Source organism: Orycteropus afer, unplaced genomic scaffold, assembly GCF_000298275.1.
Source record: "Orycteropus afer afer isolate SDZICR_OR568_19922 unplaced genomic scaffold, OryAfe1.0 scaffold00087, whole genome shotgun sequence".
NCBI lineage: Eukaryota > Metazoa > Chordata > Mammalia > Tubulidentata > Orycteropodidae > Orycteropus > Orycteropus afer.
In genome coordinates this window covers 1667625-1680255 of record NW_006921674.1, presented here as the reverse complement: position 1 = coordinate 1680255, position 12631 = coordinate 1667625, and positions in this window count along the sequence as shown.

Sequence of the window (12631 nt, the reverse complement as noted above, 5' to 3'; positions counted from 1 at the left end):
TACAATAGTCATGCAAAATTTTTACATAATGGAATAAAAGAGTCTTAGCAATACTAAGACATTTGAGTTTGATCTCTCAGCTAGTGAATAGGTGGCAATTTGAATTCAGTTTTGTCTATTTATAAATCTATGTCTTTCTTATATACAATACAGATTCTCTGTGGAGTCTTATTATAGCATCAGTAAACATTTGTTTTTTTACCAATTTATAACTTGCTGATTAGCCTTCTCTTATCTCTATATTTTTAATGTTTTCTTATTATCTAATATATTAATTGCCAATGTCATGCTCCAAGCACACTAAAGTTATTTGTTGATCTTCCAAACATCCCATAAAAATGTATCTGTCTTATGTCTGATTCACTCCAAGCTTTTATTTTCCAAAGCATTCATTTATTAATGTTGCTAAGAATTTTAGCAAAGCCCTGTAGGAACAAAATATTTACTAAAGAACTGACTACTGAGAAGAAAATAATAAAAGTGTATTCAATCATAATTCAAGATTTCAAAGTTCTTAAGTTTCCAAAATAGCTCTGAGGAGAAAAAAAAATTGTCATGAAAATGCACCATACCATGAACAACCAGACACCGGAGAACAAAAGTCAAAGACCCTATCATTTCATCTGACCCTTAAAGTTCACTGCATAGAAGGAAATGTGGCTGTCCCTTAGAGACTGGCTTTTTGTTTATGTCTTTTTTTTTTTTTTTTAAGAATGTGAGTAAGCAATAGGAGGCAGAAAAAATTAGAAAACTAGAGAGAAAAAAAAAGGTAAAAAGGGCACCAGGCTTTAGGATTGGCAGAAAAAATGATAACAGCAACTGTGATCTGGGTGGGTGGTGACAGAAAATTCAAATGCAAGCATGAGTAGCAGACATTCTAACATCAGAGAAAAGCCACTATGACAAAGAAACAAAGAAAGAAGAACATCTGTGTGCCAGGGCAAAGGATGAAAGGAAAGTAAACTCATCTTTAGTCTACATTTTTGGTAAAGGGGAAAAATCAGAAGCTTGGCTTTGGAATGTCTAACTTCAGGTTAGACGAGAAGTTAGTCCTATAAACAGACGTCAGTTATTCCCAAACTTGTAATGATTAAACAAAGTCTTGTCATTTATTTTGTTACGGAGGGTCGTCTCAACTTCTAAAAGTAAATCAGCTATGTAAAATGTGAAGATTTCATCTATAAATATGAAATAATTGTAAATTCTTCAGGAGGTCATAAAACTAAGAACGACGATCAGGATTTGAATACTCATTTGCCTATAACTAAACCAATGATCATAAGAACTCCTTAAAATTAATCCAGCTCAGATATTCTTCAAATCTATCATTTACTTATCCTTCGTGGGACACAATTTTCTAAAACATCTGATGGTAAGTTTATTGTTAATGACCATTTTTGTCTTTAGTTTTGCACTGCAAACACTTACAGAACATTCACCATGCATCAGTTGGGGAATTAGGCACCAGAGATAACAATTAATCAGGTCTAGTTTCAGCATAATCCAATGACAGAAGAACATATAAACATATCAGGCCAATGCAATGTTATAAATGGTAGAGATAAGCCTGGGTATTATGGCACTGTACAGAAAGGGCATATGGCCCAGACTGGAGTACATATAAAACAAACAAACAAACAAAATCTATTGCCATCAAAAAGATTCTGACTCATAGCAACCCCCCATGTTACATATTAGAACTGCATCATTGGGTGTCCTTGGCTGTAATATTTGCAGAAGCAGATCTCCAGGCCTTTCTTCCATGGTGTCACTGCCTTGTTTCGAACGCCAACTTTAGCACAATACAAACCGTTTGTGATACCCAGGGACCTTCTTGAGGCATGTTGTTGTTGTGAATTGCCTTCAAGTTGATTCTGACTTATAGGTGATGCCTAGTAGAGAAGATGATACCTATGCTCAGTCTTGAAGAATAAGTCTAAAATTAAGAAATGTAAAGCAACAATGAGCCTTTTTTTTTTTTTTTCTTTGATTATTTGGAAAAATTTACACAGCTTTCAAATTGTAAAGTATTGGAGAGATTTTAAGGCCATGGGGAAATATGTATATATCACATTTTAGCTTAATGATTTTACTTACAGTCTACTAGAATTACACAAAATGGATATTTCTTATATTCTCTGGTTTAGGTTCAAATTTTGACCTCCTAACACAGAAATACTCAATTCCTTAATTTGCCCTGTAATAAAGCCTATATAGTCGGGAGTAACTAATTAAGAGTCTGATGTTGCACTTCAAATAAAATGCATTTATTTTTAATGCTTCCTTACTGGTTTCTGTCTTCACAATCTCAAGTATCACATGTTTAAAGCACCGTATCATTAGACAGTAGCAAGGATAACCATATATAATATCATAAATAAGGAGCCTACCAAAACAAGCACTTATTGAAGTCTTTTGTCATTGTTAGAAGACAATTTCCAATGAATTTCTCACAGTTATGCACACTTTATGAATGAAGCACTGACTGCCTTCCCTTCCCCCTGCCCAGACTGCCTTTTTAAAAATGTTTGTTAAGCAGTCTTAAGATAGACATAATGTCTCCCTGTGGAGCAAAGGGAGGCATGCTTGTGATACATTATAAAAGATTTGTATTCCCCAAGTTCAGGGCTCCTTTCTTATAATGTGTATAGGATCTGGTCTGCTTCATGTTGCCTTGTGGGGGTTGGGGCTCAGGGAACCAGTGCAAAATTGGAGATATTCTGGCTCCTTCTACTGCAGTGAATATTAAATTGTCCATCATCTCTGACCCAGGAAGTCTCATGTCTTCTACTGACATCAATGAAATTGCAGCAAGCTTACATGTTAGCTTGCAATCAGGGTAAAATCTCAGAACATTCACGGTTTTTTATAACTTTGGTGATACAGATAGGATGCTGACAGAGTACTGGTTTTCTGGAAGAGGAGGGCTGAGGGCCTCACAGAATCATTAATGGGATTTGAGGTAAGTCTATAGGAATCAATGAACATGTTGACCATGGCCAACTGAACAATAAATGGTCTGCTACTTTTCTGCCTGATAATGGGAAGGAACTGGGAGATACTTGGAGGATAAATGCTATGAAATAGGTGAAAAGACAGATGGCAGAACTCTGTCCAGATTATTGCTAACTCTTCTCCACGTGGAAGGAATATTTGGGCAGTCTGGCAGCTAACCTCAGGTCTGGGACACTGTAACAATCAGTATGAAGATTTGTACTGGGTAGACAGAAAGTCCGATCCTCTTTTTGACAATAGTTAGAGATGTTCACTTATACTGTGTGTGAAAAGGGATATTCATGTCCTCTATCCCACCAGCCACTCCTTGGAAGGAAGGTTTGGCAATCTACTTCCTTAGTGATACTGCCTCAGAAACCAAAGGAAGCGTCGCTATGAGTCGGGTGTGACTCTACAGCACATAACAACAACAACAACATGGTCTCTATGGAAGAAACCAGGTGAATCATCAGAACTCTGACTGGTTAACATAGGAGAGGAGGAGGCATGGAGTATATATCTTCCTACAGAATAATGGCAGAGAGGGCTCTCAGAGTTCTTTACAATGTTTTCTGGTTGGTGGAAGGGAAATTATTTAGCCCTCTTGGTGAGACTATCCTGAGACATAAAAAATCCAATGGGAAATCATGGATAAGACATTGACTAGCACTTGGACTCTTATTGCCCTGAACTGAGTTTAGAATTCTGAAGAAATTGACCCACTGGAGAATCAGAAACAGACCCCCAAAAATCTGTATAAATTCTTAAGGTCTCCCCATCTTTGCAGGAAAACTCCATAGCCTTTTTGGTAAAACTAGGAAAGCTTAAGAGATATTATTTAGATAATCAGAAAGATAGCTGGGGAGCTAATATCCCAAATTAAGGTGGATTGTTTAAGGAAGTTCACCACTGTATGATCAAGACTGAGCCAGCCAAAGATTGTGAACCCTATAGCCCAAAGAATAAAGGAATATGGCTGTGATTTCTGACTCAAGGGATTACCAAGGCTAAAATAGATGGTGGCAGCCATCAAGGCCTCACTCTCCAACACAGAGTACTTGGCAGGCCACTCTATTCAAAGTTCATTTGGCTAAGCCCTGAGCCACTGCCACACCACATTTAATTAGAAGTAATTATGAAGTCACTATCTTTCCATGCTCCCTGATTTCTCCCTGCCACTTCATCTTGACCTCAGCTGATTTAACAAGAAACATGATGAGAGGCTAACGTATCTCTATCCTAATGGGGATCCAGGGACACCTATCCCAGCATGCTGGGGAATCATAAATGAACCTGTTAGATACAAGTGCCCAAGTCACTTTCTTACCCCATCCATGATAAGAGAAAGGCATTCCGATTTAAGCAATGGATATAGCTGGAGTTCACAGTGGGAATAGGAAGCTGACCTGACTTTATGGATGAAGAGGCCCTTTGGACCAGTTCAACGTACTGCTTTTGTGATTTCTACATGCTGAGTGTAGATTAGGAATCATGTATTATATTTCTATCATTTCTCATCCAATAAGTGCCTGAGAAGATTATCCCTCGTGGGAAAGGCCACATGTAGAAAAGTGCTGAGTTCTTGTTGTTGTTGTTACGTGCCATCAAGCCAGACCCAACTCATAGAGACCCTTCCTTGGATTTCCGAGGCAGTATCACTATGGAAGTAGATTGCCCCATCTTCCTTCTGGGGAGTGGCTGGTGGGCTTGAACTGCCAGGTTTCTGGTTAGCAGTCAAATGCCTTAGGCACTATGCTATGAGAGCTCCCAGAAAAGTGCTGAAGAGGTATACAAATCATTTTCCAGTCTTTGTTCCTATTTCTTTCTAGGTGGTCCAAAAGAAACAGTATGAGATCCCAAAAAGAGAGAAAGCAATCATAGCCTTGATTGCAGCCTCGAAGGCAGCATGGATAATAAGAGATGAAACACCTCTAATAGGACAGCTTCACGTGGCTGGTGAAATGCTACTGAGCGCTGGAAGCTTCCAGTGGATTGTCATCACCTTAGTCCAGTTGTGGATCCCAAAGCCTCAGCTGTACATGTAACTGAATCCTCTCAACACTTGGTTTGTTGTCTTGGACTGTGCCAATGCCTTAATTTTTATCCCATTGGCTCCTGAGGACAAAGACTATGTAACATTCATGTGATGAGACCACCCATACACAGTTGTAGTAATTTCTCCAGTTATTATCTGTTACCATCATAGCTACCTAAATTTCTCTGCCATTTGCTCTCAGTTGGTGGTCAGCATGAGTGCCTCTGCCCTCTATTATATAAAGTTTTAACTGTATAGATGGTGTCTTGTTGATAAGCAAGTCAGAAGCTTCAGTGGCCAGGCCTTTAATGTGGTGTTATAAACCCCAACAAAATTCAGGGCTCTGCTTGCCAAATAAAGTTTCTTGAGATTATCTGGGCAAATTCTCAATGCTCAGTCTTCCTGGCAGGCAAAGAAAAACTGATGTCTATTTGTTCCCAACAAACAGAAAGGATATCCTGTATTTTATTGGAATCTTTGAATTTTGGAGATAGTATGTGTCTCACTTGGGCATTTTACTTGATAACTAACAGCTAATTCAAATATCAGAATCTTTTGAGTGAGGCTCAAACCAGTAATCTGTGTTGAAGCTGTCTGGCAAGCTGTGACATGCTCCCTTTACCTGGGGCTCAACACCCCCAATGAGTCCTCTGTGCTACAAACCTCAATGACTAATAATTTTGCAAACTGGAGTCTCTGACAAAAGGAAGCAGCCTCCACCCAGGATACCCTTTCGGGTTTTGGACTGTTCACCTCCCTAATACTCAGAGTATACCAGGTATTTGGCTTTTGAAAAGTAGCTATTAGACTGCTAAGGGCTGTCATTTGAAAACAAAACAAAACAAACTATCCAGCTTGATAATTTGCATTTTGGGTTGGTCAAATTAGACTCAATAACTAACAAGGTGAGAAGTCCTACAAACTTCACTTATCAATAGAAGTGGTATGTGCAAGCTGGCAGTTCACCGGCTCCAATGGCATCTCAACTTTATATGAAAAAGTGTTTCTCCCAAACTGTTGCAAGGATTTTAAATTTAACTCTCTGCTTGAGCTGCCATCTCCTACCAGATGAGTTATGATCATGATCTGATCTATATTTCTCTTAACCTTCACAAGAAATCTATTGGAAACAGCAGGCAATGGCCCAACTCCTGCATTTCCCATGCTAAATATTTGTCAACACTTCAAAATGTTTTCCCCAACCTCATTCCTGTAACTATTAGTCATTCAATGGAACAGACAGATGCCATTAGGCTACTGGACTGGACAAATAGGACATGTTGGATTGACTGCCCTCATGAAGCCCCTCTAAAACAAGGACTAGAATTAATTATTCATATTTAATTTGGAGAGTAAAATCTCAGACTTTTCATGGTTATTTTTAGTCTGCAGCTACAGGATATCAAAATAGCTCAGTTGTCTTACTACAGGTCAGGACAGAGAAACCATTTTGAAAACGCCTTGCAGATCACCCCATAATAAAAGAGCTCCCTATTTTCTTTCATACTATTTATGTTCATCCAACTCAGTTATTTTTTGACACAAATATTGTAGTGAAAAATATCAAACAAGAAAGAATTTATAAAGCAAAGTCAACAATGTAGGAGTTATATTTTCCCTTGATAAGCCAACAATGAGTAAATTAATCAGATTCTTCATACATCTAAGTCATTTCTGCAACATAATTAAAGGCACCTTCAGAAGTTATTCTAGGCTGTATGATACATAAATAACAGAAATATAAATTTAACGTTACCATGAAAACGACTATGCAGTCTATGTTCTAGGCTAGATGATGACATTTAATATTTATTATTGAAATGTTGCTGTGTACTTCTCCCCAACTTATTTCATGAGTTTGTTTTGTCATCACAGCTAAATGTCAAGTCTGTTTTTCTATCATATAGTTGTACCTACCCAATACATGTTCATTATCAGGGTAAACAGGGTACAGGTATTTTAAATTACCTGTTTAAATTTGTGTTGAAGCTTCAGCTGCTAACTGGAAGGTTGGTGGTTTGAACCCACCATCCTCTCCACTGGAGAAAGATGTAACAGTTTGCTTCCATAAATATTACTGCTTTGGATAACCTATAGGGCAGCTCTACTCTGTCCTGTAGGGTAGCTGTTAGTTGGAATCCATTCATTAGTAATGGGTTTGGTTTGATTTAGTTTGGTTTGGGTATGTGTATTATTCATACCCTCTATTTCCTGCCCTCTGATTCCCCTTTGATAGTTCTTTGATGACTTAGATTTCTTAAGAGATAAAACTGACATTTCAAACTTATGTTAAATGTTCATAATTAGTTATCATTTCCTTTAAAATGTTACCCTATGATCTGCAAGGATTGAATCAACCAATGGAGGTACTAGAATGGGATTATCTAAATCAATACACCTGTCTAAACTAGTTCATCTTGTTTCCTGCATTGTCAAAAAATATATATTTGTCAGAGAATTATTATAAGAAGCAATAGAAATACATGCTTTTTTAAGGACATGGATTATTTTTGCGCCAAGCCTTACCCATGCCATACCTCCAGCCACATTAGATAAGACTAATTATAACTAAGGAGCTCTGGTAGCATAATGCCTAAGGCACTTGACTGCTAACCAGAAGGCTGGTGGTTCAAGCCCACCAGCCACTCCTCGGAGGAAGGCTGGGCAATCTACTTCAGTAGTGATACTGCCTTGGAAACCCAAGGAGGGGTTGCTAAGAGTTGGGTCTGACTCGATGGCAAATAACAAATTATAACTAAGTTAATTCATGTTGCTTTTTTATGGCTACCCTTGTGACTGCCCATGGTTAAAGTGAGTTGGTGTCTCATCATTTATGTCTCTTTGTTCTAATCTGCCTACCAGTTACACTGTAAGCTGCTTTAGGTCAGGACTTATGTCATATTCATCCAGTGTGCAGTCACTACTTCAGTTCTTGTAGGCAGTAGACCATCAAAGAGTAGATGTTGAATTGCTCTCCAAAATTTAGGTCATGGGAGCCTCAGAAGTGTAATTATCCTTTCAGGAAAGTGTGAGTCTTAATTGATTCAAAGAAGGCCAAATCCTAACACAAGCTTTCCTCTTCAGCTTTTGAACCAGCCACCTATAGCACAATCTGAGATCACAGATTACTCCAATATCCATCATCCTACACGAACTTAGATAATGTAGTGTTGTTCCAGACTCCTTAACTGAGATATCAGTATATATTATCTTGTTATTCTTCCTACATTTGATGACACTGAAGAGACGTCATCCCCAAGAATACATTTGAAAATTTATTTTTCACCCAGTAGTACAGTGGTTCTCCTTTTTGAGTTTGTCATAGGGACATTGATGACTGCTGGTCATCAATAAAGAGAAAGCATAAAGTTCCAGGATTTTCAACTGTGAACTTGGATTCTTGTGAAACAAATGTATCTTTCTTTACCACCTTATTCACCAACTGGAGTGCCAAACAACATAAGCACATAGATGTATAGACCTTATCTGCAATGATATATAGATTGAATAAGCATAGACATCAAACCGTAAGAACATAAAAATCATTTCCACTTCTGCTTACAGAAATAAAAATGTCTCTTTAGGAATATTTTTCAAGAAATCATTTATAAAATATAAAATAGGAGTGTCCATGATATACTATTAACCATGAAAGAAGGTCCTACTGTATGAGTGAAGATTTTATAACGAAAATTAAGCAAAAATATTAAATATTTTCAGATAGACCACTGACAGCTAAATTTTAAAAATGTTTTCCATGCTTTCACTGGAAGATAGGGAAGAGAGTGGGCAGAAACAACAAACTACGATGATTACAGGTTTAGGTACTGAGATTGTCCATAAAGTACAGACTATATATAATCACACTTCATTTTCAGTTTTCATTAATACTGTGACTAATTTATGTTATTTCTTTCCAAACACAAGGTAAAAGTGGTTTTGATTTTGTAGAAAGATACATACAACATGGAGTCAGAGATCTGGATTTTGAACTCTGTTCCTATTAACTACTTAGGTATGTTGGGCAAGTCATTTGTAAAATAATGGGAATGGAATACTCTCCAAATTCTCCAATCAGTAGCTAAATTCTGTGATTCCTTCAGTTAAGAATGTCCAGCATTCCATTTGCAGCTAAACGAATAAAAATGCATTCCACATAATCAATTGTAGGTAAAACCATACAATCTAAATGTTTCTTTTCTGTGGGAATTTTAATTGTGTACTGAAGCTGATCTTTTGCATGTGCCACTTTGATAGCACTGTTAGTTTTGAAATATTCATTTTGCACACATGCTTTTTGAAGAGAAGACTTTTTGGTAAGTATTCTTTTCCTTTACACAGTAAAGATAGAAAACAAAGTCACTATGTAAACAATAATTTGAGTTATCTTGAGTTCATAACATTTATAGCATTTTATAATATACAGACTCTTGTAAATTTGCAAATGAAAATGTAAGGGCCTATAAAACTTGAATAATACCCCCACCAACGTAAAACAAAATATAAGGAATATATAGTAAGCTATAATATTTTAGGAGCTCTGGTAGCATAGTGCCTAAAGCACTTTACTGCTAACCAGAAGGCTGGCGGTTCAAACCCCTCAGCCACTCTTCGGAAGGAAGATGGGGCAATCTACTTCCGTAGTGATACTGCCTTGGAAACCCAAGGAGGGGTCGCTATGAGTTGGGTCAGACTCCACAGCACATAACAACAACACAACAACATAATATTTTAAGTGGTTATTCCTCAACTTCTTGTCTTCATAAGACAATGAATTCTAAATTACTTGGCTCTTTATCTAATATTATAATTGTAACGGTTGGTGACTGAAAGTGGTTTCCTTCTTTCAAGGTTTTGTTTCCCATATGTCTAGAATTTCATTTAGTTCAATTAGTCTACATAAAATGGTTTGCCTGGAATTCCCAGATTCTACAGAATAAAATAAATGAACTAGTTTGTAAAAGAAAAGTTGTACTTTTATTGATATAATGAAGAAGACATTATAATCTAAATTGGATAGAAAGTTATTTTCTCATACACCAAAATAATAGAATTTATATTTAGTTACCTCTAAGTAAATAATTGAAGCAAGTATTTACTGAGCAAATAATTGAAATAAATATTCACAGGTTTCACCTTTTCCCCTTCTCTCTCCCTTGTTGCCTGATTTCTCTTCCTCGGCCCCTTTCTCTCTTTACTTCACACACAAACCAAAAAAAAAAAAAAAAAAAGTATCAGAAAGACTATTCGTCTTACAGCAATTTATTGGTGGAATCATCTACATTATTTCCACATTTTTTTTATCCATCTTTGCCACTGTAAACGTTTAATTTAGACCCATCCTCTAGGTGGCATGTAATTATAAGCTTTATAAGATACAGCCTCATGGTATTCAAAGATACACTTTTCAAATACTGCATGTCCTATCTCCTCATGTGTTTAACTGTTTTGCATAGCCTATAATGATAATGGCATTAAATGTGGACAGATCTTCTTGCATCACAGTTCACTAAGATGTCTTAACAAAAATTCCTGCCATACATTATCACAGATTGATTACCTACATTCTCATAGACAAATCTAAGTCCATTTTAATATTGCATGTATTATAAGCACACACCCTTTCAAAAAAGGATGCTGAGACATTTCTGACATTGCTTAGAATTTGACATTAATTAGAATTTTATTAGAATACTCTGCCTTGAACTTATTATAGCACAGTTGTGGGCAATAACTGATCAAATCAGCATTACTCCTTTCTTTCTTTTTTTAAAAAAAAATTATATTTTTCAATGCTTATTAATACTGTACATAGTAAGCACTCTACTGTTCAATGGGTAAAAGTATTTATAGAAAAAAAATGATCTTTTGATTCAACCCATAACTTACCTACTATCCATCTGGCATGGCCATGTGAATCTCTGCAGTAATTGCAAGTTTAAATACATAATTTTGAATGTTCTTCTTAGTCAAGCACTAAATTTAACTAACTAAAATTTCCAGATTTAGAAAGCCAACAATAGTCATTACTCATAGCCTCTACTGACTTTAGATGCAGCTGTCCGCATTTACTTAAAACCATTCTTTAGAATGGATCATTGCTGTATTTCTGCCTCTTTCTACACAGGAGAAATAACAGCTTAGATATAGTCTGAGGTAAAGCAAATGGAAAAAAAAAAAAAATACCACCCTCCTGACATTGGGGAAGGAAAGATTTTAAGGTAATCTTCACTAAACAAATCCTGTAGATAGTAGTTCAACTTTTCTTTTTTTGATGTAGACAGAGATTTGCTCATTTAAGGTGAGAAAGCATTCGGCTTCTCTCCCCACAAACTTCCACATGAAGAATGCCAATTTAAATCTTATTCCCCAAAATATATTTGAAACAATAATACCTGGAAATTTATATTTGCACACTGCCTACTTAAATGGAGTACCTTTTAAAGTTTATGATATTTCTGAATACCTTTATCTGTATTAGAACACAAGCCAAGGGTCCTATAAAGTATCATGCTGAAATTAATTCATTTCCATCACTTAAAATAAATCATTAATTGCGTGAAGTAATTTGTTTTTAAGATTTCAATACCTGGGGAATGAGTAGTTCAAAATTTGGTATTAAAATTCTCTCTTCCATCCTCACTCATTCCCTCAACCCCCTTGATCATATTCACTCACTGAACACAAATCCCTATTTTTCTCAAACTAACTAGAAATACTAAAGTGTTCAATATGATTTCAGGAGTAAAGGCTGCTGCCCTGGGAAAACTTCCACAGAAAGGGACTGTCTGGATGGTAAGTTACTATACAACACACAAAGCACCCAGATAAGGCAGGAGTCTTTGGTACAACGTTTTCTGATCCTCCTATATCCCTCTCTTAGACGCTAAACCTAAAGAAAAATAAGGGCTTTGGCTTATTGCAATTTCAAAGAATATTTTACAGGGCGAGTTTTGTGCTACTCTCTTCTTCAAGGAAAAGCTTCTTATCCTCAAGAGTTGCTGAGCCTTTGATAGTGTTGCCGAAGTTGATCGACCGCCCAGTCAGGTGCTCGGTTCTCAACCTGAAACTAAGACTGATTCTGAAGGAACGGGTAAAATAGGGGCGTTCCCTGCACTCTGCTAAGGCGCTTCTAAATGAATAGAAAGAATCTGAGCAATGTAAATAGTTATGCGCTTTAAAACAGCAGTAACAAAAAGTTTAGTTACAAAAAGCTTGCTTATTGTGTTTCTTTTTTTTCATGCTTGATTATAACCTAAAAAGCCCAGATGCAGAGAAACACACAAAGTAACTGAACTGAAGCCAGTACCACCTCGTGTCTCTGTCAGTTTCCTGATGCGCTGTCAGAAAACCAGCGCGTTTGAGGGAATGAGGTCAGAATTCACTGGGAGGATCATTCTCTCTGGGAAGGTACGGCGGGACAGTGGGGCTCGAAAGCCAGGCTGCGGAAAAGAAAGGTGGGTCAGGTGCAGACTTTGTCGAAGAGGCTTTGTCAGCTAGAGACCGGGGGAAGGCGGGTAGCTGAGCCTTTGCGGACTGGCAGAAGGGAGAAGTCAGAAGGAGGAGATGCAGGGATGGTAAGGGCAGAGACAACCCAGTTTG